A 14,748-nucleotide genomic window follows, 5' to 3' on the forward strand; every position below is an offset into this window, starting at 1 on the left:
AAAGTTCCAACCAAGACTGTGACAGAACCACATATTCCAACAAAGACACCCGAAAGTCAAAAGGGTAAGCCGAAGTCTAGCTTCAATATCCACAAATCTCAGAAGGAGTTAGCTGAACAGAAACGCTTAAGGAATCAGAGATATGCCAAGAATCTGAATGAGCGAAAAAGGCACTGGAATTCTCAAAATTCCAACTATGTCCTTCCAAATAAAGAATCAATGGACAAAGGAAAGGAAAAACTAAAGGAAAATTTCAGTCCCAATTCCTACTATTCCAAGTCTCAGAACCGAAAGTCTACTTTCGGTTCCAACACCGTCACTCAGAACCTAAGGTCAACTTTTGGTCCCCAGTCTGCTTTCGGTCCTAAACCTAGTTTCGGTCCTAAACCTAGTTTCGGTCCACAACCTAGTTTCGGTCCTAAACCTAGTTTCGGTCCTAAACCTAGTTTCGGTCCATCCAAGTCCCAATACAAAACAAATTTTCTTAAGGACATCAAAGGAAAGGGAAAGCTAGCACCAGACTCTGAGTTGTATAACAAGAAATCATCAGCTAACCCTAGGAGCCAAAAGAAAAATCCTAAACCATCCAACAACACACCAACTAATGCACCAAAATTTAAACAAGATAAAACTAAAATCAAGGTGTATACCATTAAAAGAAAAGATCAAACCACTTTAGTAAAGAGAACATATTTGGTTGATATTTCTGCTGTAATTCCATTTTCTGTAAAAGACTCACCAGGACCCAAGAGACTTTGGGTTCCTAAAGCTGCTTGAATTTGCAGGTAATAAGTGACGAGCAGTTTGATGATGAATGGTACATAGATAGTGGCTGCTCGCGTCACATGACAGGAAGGAAGGAAGAGCTGAGGGAGTTTCGATCCCTGAAAGATGGTGGGTGTGTAAAGTATGGAAATAACTCCTATGGAACAATCAAGGGATACGGTATGATAACCAATGGAGACTTCTCGATCAGAAAGGTGGCTTATGTGGAAGGATTACAGCATAATGTAATAAGTGTGTCTCAGTTAGTCGTGGGAATCAGTCTGAAGGTATCATTCGATGATGAGGGCTCTAAAATAATCGAAAAGCAATCGAAGAAAGTTCTGCTGAAATCTGACCGCAAGGGAGAGATGTACCCTCTAAATCTCAATCCCATACGAGGGAAACCAGCAATCTGCTTGCTGTCAAAGGCGAAGACAGATGACAACTGGTTATGGCATCGTCGGTTATCGCACCTGAACTTCAAAGACATTAATAAGTTGGTACTTGGTGATCACGTTCGAGGACTCCCTCTTCTCAAGTTCGACAAGGAACATCTGTGTGCAGTGTGTGAGATGGGAAAACAGAGCAGAAAAAGTCACCCCACAAGAATCAACACAAAGATAATTGAAGGTCTTGAACTCCTGTATATCGACTTATGTGGACCTTCAGCTATCGAAAGCTTAGGTGGCAGTAAGTACATCCTTGTCATTGTAGATGATTTTTCACGCTTCACCTGGGTTTTCTTTCTTAAGCAGAAATCAGATGCAACTCCCAAGTTGAAGATATTTATCAAGCAAGTGGAGGTACAGCTAAGGAAGATGGTGAGAAACATCAGGAGTGACAACGGTCTGGAATTCAAAAATAAAGACTTTGAGGACTTTCTGGCTGATAAGGGGATCACTCACAATTTTTCGGCTCCTTATACACCACAACAGAATGGGATTGTTAAAAGACGAAACCGTTCTCTATGTGAAGCAGCCAGAACCATGCTCAGTTTCGCATCCCTTCCATTATACTTCTGGGCTGATGCAATTGCAACTGCTTGCTATACTCAGAATTGGTCCTTGCTCAACAAGAGATTCTCAATTACTCCATATGAGATCTTAAATAATAGGAAACCGAATGTCAAATTTTTCCACATATTCGGCTCAAGGTGCTTTATTTTCAACTCTAAAGAGAACAGCAACAAGTTTGACGTCAAAGCCGATGAGGGAATTTTTCTGGGTTATTCGCTATCATCAAAAGCATACAGAGTGTTGAATAAACGCTATAAACAAATTGAAGAAACCTATTATGTCACCTTTGACGATAATTACATGAAGAAAGTTCAAAGAAGCGAAAGTGACTTGGGTGACATATTTCCAGAATTTGGACAAGTCTTGGTTCCTATATCCAACTTGTTTGAAGAATACATGAGGCTGTTTGATGTACCAGAGAAAGCGACACACTCAGAGGCGAAAGCAGCAGATAACCAAATTGATAATCTCAAAAAGATTATAGATGATGCTGCCAGTAATATGGAAACCGAACCTCCTAAAGCTGCAGGTGCTCAATCCTCAACTGACTCTCCAAGCAATGGCTCACAATTCAAGGGGGAGAGTTCAACCGCACCAAAAACAACTGAAGTATCTTTACAGGGGGAGAATTCAAATCCTTCCCCAACTCATAAAGATCCAGCCGAAGGGGATGATTCAGCTCCAAAACCACCCAATAGTAGTCCAATTGAGGGGGAGAATCCAACTCCCACAGAGAATACAAACTCTGGTGCTGCCTCAGGTTACACTTCGCCAGTCGAGGGGGAGAAAGAAGATACAACTGTCGAAGGTGATGACGATCAATCAGAATTTGAAGTAGAAGTGGCGGCTGAACTGGATCCAGCATATGATCCAAACTATCCTCCGTTAGCAAAATGGACCAAAGACCATCCCAAAGCACAGATCATTGGTGAATCTTCTGAGAAAGTTCTTACTCGTTCTCAACTGAAAGCGAAACAAACAACATTATTCTCTAAAGTGGAATTTTGTATGTTTAACTCGTTCATCTCCAAGATAGAACCGAAAATAGTTAATGCTGCTCTTGATCATTCTGATTGGGTTCAAGCAATGCAGGATGAGCTCCACGAGTTTGAACGCAACCGAGTTTGGAGGTTGATTCCTACACCAAAAGATGCTTCTGTGGTCGGCTTGAAATGGGTATTTAGAAATAAATTGGACAAAGAGGGGAACGTCATTCGCAACAAGGCTCGGTTGGTGGTGAAAGGATATTGTCAAGAGGAAGGGATAGATTATGAAGAAACCTTCGCTCCAGTAGCTAGGTTGGAATCAGTAAGAATCTTCTTGGCATATGTTGCTCATGAAAACTTCGAAGTTTTCCAGATGGATGTCAAATGTGCCTTCTTGAATGGAGAACTAGAAGAAACAGTCTATGTTGAGCAACCGCCTGGGTTTGTGAACGAGAAATACCCTGATCATTGCTATGTGCTGGATAAAGCTGTCTATGGATTAAAGCAAGCACCGAGGGCCTGGTATGAAACTTTAACTCGCTTTCTGAAAATGTCGAAATTTAAGCAATGTTCAGTTGACCCAACCTTCTTTCGAAAGAAGGAAGGCGAACATCTTATGATAGTTCAGATTTATGTCGATGACATCATCTTCGGCTCCACGAATCCTAGCTTAACAGCTGAATTCAGGAAGTTGATGTAGACTAAATTTGAAATGAGCGCAATGGGTCCAATTAATTTTTTCCTTGGTTTGAATATTAGACAGGGACCAGAAGGTATTTTTATCAACCAGGAGGCGTATACAAAGACCCTTCTAACAAAATTTGGCATGGCAGGAGACTCAAAAGTGAAGGTTCCTATGGCAGTTGGCACTAAGTTAACGCCATCTCTGGAAAAACCTGCTGTTGACATAACTCTTTATCGTCAAATGATAGGGTCCCTTATGTATCTAACAGCTAGTAGACCGGACATTATGTTTTCTGTTTGTTATTGTGCTAGATTTCAAGCTAATGCAAGAGAACCTCACATGGTAGCTGTGAAGAACATTTTTCGTTATCTGAAGCAAACCTCATCTCTCGGTCTCTGGTATCCTGCAAGATCTGGATTTTTCATTCAAGCCTTTTCTGATGCTGATTTAGAAGGATGTGGTCTGGACAGAAAAAGTACTACCGGTGGATGCCAATTTCTTGACGGTAAACTAGTGAGCTGGCAGTCCAAGAAGCAAACCTGCGTGTCACTATCCACAGCCGAAGCTGAGTATATAGTTGCAGCGTCTTGCACTTCTCAAGTAATTTGGATTCAAAGTCAACTGAGAGACAATGGGCTGAGTATGAAGAAAATCCCTCTCTATTGTGACTTAGAAAGTGCAATAAGGATTTGTCACAATCCAGTGCAACACTCAAAAACTAAGCACATTGCACTTAGATATCACTTCATCAAAGATCATGTAGAAGATGGGAACGTGGAAGTTCATTTTGTTCGGTCTACTGATCAACTGGCCGACATATTTACTAAAGCATTACCTGAAGCACTCTTTAACAAAATCTTACAAGGCTTGGGTATGATGGAAGCAGAGTCGGTACCGAATCCTCAAATCTCTCACTAAAAATTTGACAAGCGAAATGGAGCGAACGCTCGGTCTATTTCGGCTCCATAATTTTCGGGAACTGAAATGAACCGACCGCTCGGTCTATTTCGGCTCTGGAAATTTAAGGAACCGAAATGAACCGATCGCTCGGTCTATTTCGGCTCTGAAATTTTAAGAACCGAAATGAACCGATCGCTCGGTCTATTTCGCTTCACTCTTTTAAGATAAGGTTTCGGTTGTAACTTATGTACATTTTTCTTTCTCTTGTCTTTAATATGGTTTATGCTTAGTTATTTTCTCTTTCTGTTTTTATTCTTTTTCAGAAAATTTCACAAATCCAAAAGTATTTTCTCTTTCTGTTTTTATTCATTTTCAGAAAATTTCAAAAATTCCAAAAATATTTTCTATTTTTCGTTTTGTTTGTTTGTGTTGTTTGTGTGGTGTGTTTGTTTGTTCTTACTTTAACTAGGTCACAAGAGTACCAGTACAACTGAATTTGGAGCTAAGGCAGGTACAATTATTTCCATAAGAGAACTAGTTACTTGTCCCTAGAAGCATGCTGCTGCATGTTGACCAAAGCCTCTACGACTTTGAGTAGGCCTTAATGATTCGATCTATACCTATCGTTTCTTCCCAAATAGGTTGTTAACATCAACTCGGTCTAGAGCTACCTTACTCTTCTCATATGAGTTAAGAGTTTTTCTGTCTGTCACGATTTTATAGCAGAAGGTACTTTCGGTTCTCTAGCCATCTTTCTTATATTCTCCATCTACTTTCGGTTCACTATTGTAACCCTTGAGATTCTCGGTCCTTACCACTGAGGTTTATGGTTGCACAAAATCTGTGTATGTGATCTTAGATACGTATACCACATGCTGAGTGAAACCCAAAATCCAACACCTATAATGAATTGATGCTGAATTATTTTATTCAAGAACTTACTGGTTACCCAATGAAATCTCTTTTTATTTTTGCGTGGTCTTTTATGAAATTGTCTAACACCAAGGCTTTTCTTCCCAAAAAGAACCAGTTTAATTTTTTTTTGAGATTTCTATTTCTGCACTTGTCACTCCAACTTATATCCCACTTACTTGTTCAACAGACCACATCGGTCTCACAAGTACTTCTTCCAATGTTCGTTCTTATGTTAAGACTCGATATTCGATTGAATATAAGCTACCCTAAGTCTGATTATTAAAAGAAGCCTTTCAATGTTTATTAACAAACACATGATCGTATTTTTCGGGAAACCACACAAGCACTTCAAGTCTCTCTTGACTTGAAGGAAGCGATTCTTGCCCGGAATCCTCTGCTTTCTGTCTTATAATGAGACATCACTCACATCCCATACACATTTGCTTTATTTCTTTATCTTTTGTCACACTAATGCACGAAAATTTTATTTTCCCACATTGTAGCTACTAATTGGTTCGATCTTTGTTTATTGGAGTCAAGAGGGGTTATCCAGAATTTCAAACGATGATTAAGGATAAGATTTGGGCGCATGAATTTGAACGGTTTCTATACCCATGCGTGCTGACGTATACCTAGGAGTAACTACACTGTCACATCGCGCTTTTTCAGGCGACGTTTCAGTGATCACGTCATTATCATCATGATTTTTCTTGCTCCTAGCGATGGTATATAAAGGATTTCTCGATTTATTTGTCTTTTACCAGCAACAAATTCTCTCACACTTACAAGGCAAGTATCAACTGTTCATCTTCCTTCTTCGATCAACAATGGCGACTTCTTCCTCAATTCATGATCAGACTGCGTCATCTACATTGCTTTCAATCCGGCCAAATCAAAATATGATCATCGAACTTAAACCGTTTCTGTATGATTCATATATGCTGCACGTCGTTGAATGTTTGAAATACTCACCGTTGGTTTTAGCCCTAACTCAAGTTGAAGCTGTACCAATGTCGCTTTTATCACAAGTTTATTCTACTGCGCAATATGACAAGAACAAAGAGCGCATCTTCTTTCAAATCCATGATAAAAAGACTTCTATTTCCAAGGGTAGATTTTGTTCATTACTGCATCTTGCCGTAGATTCCTCTGTCATCTCGCCCGATTTTATCACGACAACTCAATTGTTCTCAATGCTCTACGAGATGGGGTATACGGATGTGCTCACCACCATTACCAAAGTAAAGAAGTCCTGCTTGCCGTCTCAATGGAATGGTTTGCTTACTCTACTCATTAAGGGTTTGGCGGAAAGAAGTGGTGGATCAGATGGCACCAGCAAGGGTTTCCTGACCCTTCTTTATGGTCTTTACAACGGAATCAATCTTGATTATGGGACGATTATCTGGTCTCAGGTGGTGCAGAGCCTCAATACTTCTACGAGGCATTCTGAAATTTCATGTGGAAGATTTTGGACTCTTATTATGAGAAGGGCGATTAATTCGTTGGATATTCCGGTTATGAAAGATGTTCTGCTTGCGTCTATTGCTCCTTTTCACACAAAGAAGATCATTCTTTCAAATCCACATAAGTTCCCTCACAATGGATCGATTCAGGAGTCGATGTATCAGTGTGTCACAGCCGAGAGTCACGTCATGGCTGACTATCGAAAACTTACTCCTACTGGACCGAGAGTTCTTTCTCCAGAACAGCAAGCTGTCCTGGATGCGTTGGATAAGCCTACCAACCGAGGGAAAAGGATTTCCAAAAAGGAACCGAAAGAGGAGGGCAAATCTAAGTCTTCTAAGTCCACGAAGCGAAAGTCTGATGCTGTGGATTCTTCTAAGCCCAAGAAGATCAACAAGATGGCAAGAAGGTCCCAGAGTCCAACTCCTCCTAGTTCTCAACACGAGGAAGATGATGAAGAAGAAGAGGAAATTCATCAACATTCACCGAGAGGAAACACTCCTCCCCGTTCTCCTACTCCAACCGAATCTCCTCATCACAATGTTCCAACCCCACCTCAATCACCGAAACAGACTGTTCCAGTCTTTGTTCCTATTATTCCTCCACCTATCACTTCTCAAGAAACAACTTTACCACCACCACCACCTCCTATTACTTCCATTCCTATTTCTACAACACCACTATCACCTCCAATAATTTCATATTCCACCACCACTACCATTCCTGATCCAACAGTAGGAGTCAACGTAACTGATACGGGGGCGACTACTACAACAGAAACTCCAGTCATCACTAAACCTCTTTCACCTACCCACTCAACTGATTCTGGTGCTACTCTCGGTGGAGAAAATGATGAGTATGACTCTACATACTTCAGTCCATACAGGCTTCCAACTGATGACGATCCTGATGCTCCTATCAACAACCAACAATTGCAGGGAATTCATGACAAGCTGGATCGTTTGCTTGAAGACAGTAAAGCTTATGGTGGTGTTGTTCTTAAAGCTTTCCTGGAAACTGCCATCGAGCAATACACAACATCCATTGAAAAATCCACTAAGGCTATTGGTGAGTCTACATCTTCTTGTAAAAAGGCAAACAATGATGTTACTGAGATTGTTCATACAACTCAAATTTTTCTTGAATCATTAAAAGCTCATGCTGATACGAGTGCAGCGAAAGCACAAACCTCTGTGGATGCCTTTTCTAAGTCTCTTCAAGAAGAAACCACCAAGTTTGAGGCTGTGCGTTCATCTCTCCAAACCGAGAATGCTTCTCTCTTGAGTTTGTTGAATTCTCGTTTTGACTCTCTTCACGCCAACCTGGCAACCGAAAGTGCTTTGAAGACTGATCTTGCCAAACAAGCGTCCACTATTGAAGTACAGAAGGTGCAGCTAGCCCAAGCTGAAAAGGAAATTTCTTTACTCAAGACTCAACGGGCTGTGTTTCAGAGCTGTGCAGGAGAGGTAAAGGACATGTTGACCAATCTCCTTGGTGCTCATGATCCCATTCTAACACTCACTATCAGGAATCATCTCACATCAAAACTTCTTCCTGCCCTTCCTATGCTGCATGAAATGAAGGGTGTTTCTGAGAGGTTCGTACCTCCTAAATAAGGGGGAGAAGATGCTCGTGTTGTTCAACCGAGAGTGATTGTAAAGACAGAAGGTGCTCAACCGAAAGTCATAACCGAACTGAAGGATAATGTAGCTTCAGGTTCTGGTTCACAAGCTAAGGGAAAGAAGATCAATGAAGACAGTGAAAGTGATGTGGAAGAAACAATTGCTGAGGCTCTCCAAAGAAAGAAGAGAGACCGAGAGCTGGATGAGAATTTGAAAGTTGCTAAGGAAGCAGAGGAGAGGGAAAGGAGAAACAAGGAAGTAGAAGAAGCCTTGAACTGTAAAAAGGCCTTGTTTCCCTTATGGACGAAAGAGACACTTGTCAATCAGGCTATAGAGTTTCCATCAGTTTATTGGTTGGAACCTGTTGCTTCATTTGACTGTGATAATTCAAAGGACTCGCAATTTGACATGCCAATTACCAAGAAGGCATTCACATTCCATTGTTTTGATTCAATTGATGAGGTTCCTTTTCCTCATCCGAAGGTTGACAGAGAGCTGATTGACTTCTATTTGAAGTATGGGCAACCGCAGTACTTGACTTGGAGTGCACAGAAAATCATTACAGTTAAGGTACTCAAACCTTCACCTACAGGGAGATTTATTAATGTCAATTTCAAGATCATTCGTGGTTCTGCAAACACAGTGTCGACTATCTCTCTAGCAGACCTTCCTAACCTCAATCCACATGATTGGATTTTGCAGTTCAACATTCTGCTCACTAATCCGAGGGAATATGAGCCCATTTTAGAACACCTGAAGAGAATGTTGGCCTCCTACATCCATGAAGTTGCTACTATGGATCAGGAGATAGCAAGGGTTATGAACAAGAAGCCAACAGTCAAGCCTACACCAAAGCCAGTGGATGTGAACAAGATGAAGATGGGCCAAATAGATTCAACACATCTCACTGTGATGTTTACCAAAGGCGAAGCTCACAGATTTTTGTTTGCTCTGGTTGATAAGCACTTATTTTCCACAGACTGCTTGGAGCACATCATCAACATAATACATCGGTGCAAGCAGAATTCAGAGGCTGACAAGAAGAATTTTACAGACATGCTTTGGTGGTACATTACGTTTCGCTATCATCTTCTAGCCATTATACCGAAGGTGTTTAAAACTGTGAAGAAGACTTCTGTTGTTCAACAGAATTGAGGTTTTGGCTCCAAAGACGCAAAGAGGGAGATTGTTGAGCCCATTTGTGTTGCGTCATGGGCCTTACATTTTGTATCCTGATTGGGCCTGTCTATCCATGATTATCTAGAATAGCTGGTAGGGTTATACTATATATATGCATGCATGTATGCATTATACGCTGTCGATTATTACGTTGATTATTTGTAACCCTAAAAACACCTCTACAGTCGAAGTTCTTTATCGAGCTCTTCTGAGGTGTTGAAGCATTAATCATACGACATATTCAAAGCCATACTCGTGTTCTTAATTACTTTCATAATAGTTTGCTTGCATAGAATCTAACGATCCTGATAGAACTTTGTTCTAACACTAATTCCACTAAATCTTGACAGAGTTAGCTGATTAGGTGATCCTCGTATAGCATGCCAACATACCAGAGAACTTTTATCTGATGAGGAGCTCGTAAAATCATTTGTTAATTGCTCAGAACAGACTAGAGTTTCAGAGTTAGTTCTATAGGAAGAAAAAGAATTGTCCCTGTGTGTTGAATTCACTGTGGTTGATGATTGATCATGGTTATGATGATCATAACACATTGGGAAATTCATGACGATTTCAATACAAGATCAGAGATCTCTTCCAAATCGTCCAGTTTCTCCAATTTACACCTTTTTTCTTCACGAAATATTTTGATGTTCAGTCCTGCATAAAAGCAAACAGTTGCTATGCACGATAAGTGTTTGGACATTTTTGGACTCTTAATGCTAGTCAATTGTTGCATATGACATATCATATAAAAAAGATACAATAGAAGCTTAATGCTAGTCAATTGTACAAAACAACATGTAACAAATATGAACAATGTCACGAAATGAAAATCCTTATCAGATTCATGAATTCAGAATCTAGAGAGAGAAATTGAAACAACCTCTATTGACATCAATTCTTCGGATCTGCTTATGTTAGTTGAACTCACCTTATGTCAATTGAATAGTTGACATAACATATCCCTAATCTTGTACTTCACCATATACACCTAAAAGTCAAAGAAATAATAATAAATTAATAAGTGAAACTAATTTCAATACTCAAGACCCATGTCTTTGTTAATTTCCTCTAAACCTAATTACTTAGTCTAACTTTTACATTAGCACATCATTCACCTCTTAAACATAACATCTTAATATAACATTATTGGTTAATCCCCCAAACTCAATCCTATTTAATATTTAGATTAAAGTAGAATAATAAGAATTAGAATATTATTTCCCTTTAATATAAATGATCAACATAACATTAAGTCATTACCAATTCGATTTAATCTAACCAGACATAACTACTTAGAGGTGCAAAAACTGTTTTTTTTTTGGCAAACCTCTTCGTTTCAGGTCAAGAAAAGCATCTCCGGTTTAGGCTAAACCCGGTTCATAACTAGGAAATACTCGATCCTATACAGACCAGTTCAGACCGGATAAAACCGGATTGCCAGAAACCGGTTTGGAAAAAATCAAAATATTTTGGTTTTATTCTTTTGGTTCTTGATTTCGTTCCTTTTGACTTTTGTGGTCTCATTCATCTGCCCATAAAAAACAAAAGGAAACGGTTTTATTGGAAAAAATCTTAAAACAGGGGCACCAAGTTTTCTTTTGAAACAATTGTTCGTTTCTTGTTGGTTCAGGTTGCACGAAAGACTAAGAGCAGCAAGCAACTAAAAAATTGGAAGAAATTTTCAAGAAAATTTGGAAGAAAATTTGGCACACATACACACACAATTAGAGAGGAATTTTAGCACACAGACACATAAAAATAGATTCATATCGGATGGAAAATAAACTTACATCATTTTGATCTAGTATGGTGCAGAGGATTCCGTCTGATGCGTTTGCTCGGCAGGCACGGATCATGTATGTACGATCAATGTATTTCACATCAGCTGGATCCCCAATCTCCTTGAAATTTTTTTTTATCTAAAAAAACAAATATCATTTCACTTTCATTCATTTCACTGCTACCATTAAGTAAATTTTATAAAAAAAATGATGTAAAAGAGTTTTCAAAGTAGAACGTTTCCATAACAAAAAAGTATCTCCTGTTGTATATGAACGCCAATATCTCCAAGTACAACGTTCCCAGATGCATCCTTAGCATTTGTTTTCTCCACAAAGTTCTATACAAAACAATATCACAAATTGTAAGTTGACCTGTCTTTTTTTCCAAATTTTTAATCAAATTACAATCTATTTTCTAAAAACAATATACATTTTATTATAATCTTTTTTTTTTGTAAATGAAGAAAATATAATTAAATTATGTATGGAGTAGAGTTAGAAGTTAAAACTAACCTGACCGGCTCCCTCTGCTACACAGATGACAGCTGATCCCTTTGTCTCGAGTAGATACTTTAGATGTTTTAGGACACCATGTGGCCCATGCAACTCAAAGGGTACCTTTAATTTATAAAACAATTCATATCAATATCTCAAAAGTTTAACTAATGACAAAAATAACCTTGTCAATGCAGCGATCAACATCCAGAAGATAACAAAATTAACAGAAAGATAACAGAATTATTACTAATATATACCTGTCAAAGTAAACATCTTTGCAGCTGGAGAATGACTTGATGAAGGTAGAGTAAAAGCTTTACCACAAGGATCAAACATATATAAAAAGCCACCAGAGACAACTAAAGGAAGATCAGTTATAGAATAACAGCTCATTAACCCTAATCCATAATTAAGCATGTCACCCCTTAAACCCCATGGAGGAAGAAACTGGAGGCTAGATATTTCCTCTCTACTCAAACTTGCTCCTTCTAGTACAACAACAATGACAGGCCCTTGAAAATCTCCCGTAAAAAAATTATTTTAAATTTTTTAAATTCAATTGGCTATAAAGTAAAACTAAATAGTCTGATAACTTTATACCTAAATTTTGTTGCAGCAATGATTGTGATGGATGTTGGCGTTTGTCAAAAATTATATGAAGATTTTTGGCTTTACAACATTCTGCAAGCTCAATAAGATCATATAAAAAGAAATCTTTCCCTCCATATAATTCAAGAAGATCATGGATTTTTGCATAGTCCATACAGGGTAAATCTTTTGTCATTTCCTTACTGACTAAAGAGATGGAACGAAGGGATTAAATCCCTAGCCTATTAGCCAGATCATAACTGATACTCGAGTGTATGATATGTTTTCCCACAGGGGTATTATTTTCCAACCAAGGTGCATCATTATACATCACATCCCTTGCAGCCATGAGAACCCCTCGAGAATCAGACACCAACAATGGAGTGTTGGCAAGATTCAAACATTGATCTCTCTGATTGACAACCATGGATGAAGCGAGTTGCATCTGTGATTTAGGTCTGACAGTATCCGATGTTACAATTTGATGAGCTGGCACTAACCATGGAAGTCCGGTCAAAGGTGGGTCAACAGAAATAGGACACCATCTGATGGCTTTTAGTTCTGACCAAAACTCGTCTCCTGGCATTTCATCGAACAACTTGCCTACATAATCTTCATGAAATGCATCAGGAGTGTTTCTTGAGTAGTCATCTGCTTCATCATCTGGACCAAACTCATTAAAACTAAATTCTACTTCCTCAGTTGAAAACTTGAGTGCCAATGCATCTAAGCAACCAAGTAGTCTCTTTCCATTTACAACAGCCTCTGGTTCCATTTTATCATGCAACATAGACACCGATTTAGCATAATCAAGCAAACCCTAGCAAAAGAAAAACATTAAGAACAAGAATGTTTGAAGAATGATTAAGAACTAAACAACACATAGGTGTCTTCAAAGTCAAGATGAAGAACTAAAGACGATGGAATTTTCTAAAAAAGAAAAACATTAAGAACAAGAACACATGCAAAAGGATTAGATGTGCAAGAATCATAACCCTAATTTGTTTACTAATCATAGATAAAAATGTCCAGATTAGGAAGGAAAATAAACATGCAGGTTCCAAGAATCAAGAAAACCGAACAATTTATGAACATCTTATAAAATCAAAGAGCTAAATCCACATAAAGTCTAACACTGAAAGAAGAACAAGAAAGGGGTTTGAAAGATTAAAGATTGTTACGGTGCAAAGTTCTTCATGTATGACTTTGTAATGGTTTGACTCTTGTAGACCCACTTGCATGTGGTGCATTAGCCTTTAGACACGTGTTAGTGAGAGTGAGAGAGAGACATGTAATCACCTCTATAAATAGTGGGTTCATACCACTTATAGAGGTGTGCTTGAGAGGTGTAAAAAGTGAGTGTGTAAGTGTGTGTTATTTATTTAGATGTAGATCTATGTCCCTTTTTGTAACACCATACATATTCAATACATCTCTTGAACACCCAAATCACCATGTTCATTGTGCAAACTTTAATTCTGCATGCGAAACCATGTTCTTTGTCACTACAATTGGTATCAGATCGGGTCTTCAAGATAAAGGTGATTTTTGAAGAACGATTCTCGGTTTGGCAATATTTGTCACAATTGAAGCAAGTTTGGTGAGTCTCTCTCTATCATCTCTCGTAATATTTGAATCCGTGCGTTGCGTTCTTGGTTTTTGATCATTTGATTCGTTGGATCAAATTTTTCTTGAAAAACCACATTGTTGATTGTCACACCCCGAAACCGATGGCTGAAACGTTCCGGGGTGGAGCATAGTAAGCATAGTAAACACAATCCAGACATTGAATACATACATGAAAAGATTTACATTGTCTTAATACAAAGTTTATACATATCAGTATATATAGCAAAAGTAAAAGACGTGAATCTGAAACGCTCCGTCTTCACCCAAAAGTCGGCAAGATTATCTGTCTAATGATGTCCTGAGAATACAAGCAGTTTTAAAATATCAGCATAAAGCTGGTGAGTTCATAAGCTGTTAATTCTGATAAAAGATATGTTTCTTTGATTCTTTGAAAATTTGTTTACCAAGAAAATCCCATATTTTCTTATGAAAGAGGTTTAGCTTCTCATTAATTTTACGATAAACCATTGTTCATGAAAGTTCGATTTGTTCCAAGAAAATCCTATATTTTCTTATAAAAGAGGTTTAGTTTCTCATTAGTTATACGATAAACCATTGTTCATGAAAGTTCGAGTTGTTCCAAGAAAATCCTATATTTTCTTATAAGTTAAAAGTTAGTTAACTATACGCGAGTATTTACCATACTCGGAAGGCGGTTTTCTTTTCGAAGCCCTGGTTACACCCACATGAATTATATTAGAAGCTCTGATCACA

The 14,748-nt window shown here is 38.5% G+C and overlaps 1 long non-coding RNA gene across 1 annotated transcript; it reads right to left on the reverse strand.

Moving 5' to 3' along the window:
- Positions 1-11,573: 11,573 nt before the first annotated feature.
- On the reverse strand, positions 11,574-11,932 carry LOC145169404 (uncharacterized). The gene is made up of 2 exons (XR_013742470.1): positions 11,833-11,932; positions 11,574-11,657 (listed from the first exon to the last, which is right to left on the reverse strand). It is a non-coding gene; the product is annotated as an uncharacterized LOC145169404 (long non-coding RNA).
- Positions 11,933-14,748: the final 2,816 nt, after the last annotated feature.

This window comes from Lactuca virosa, chromosome 4, assembly GCF_052849685.1.
Source record: "Lactuca virosa cultivar CGN04683 chromosome 4, Lactuca_virosa_CGN04683_v6, whole genome shotgun sequence".
NCBI classification, from domain to species: Eukaryota; Viridiplantae; Streptophyta; class Magnoliopsida; order Asterales; family Asteraceae; genus Lactuca; species Lactuca virosa.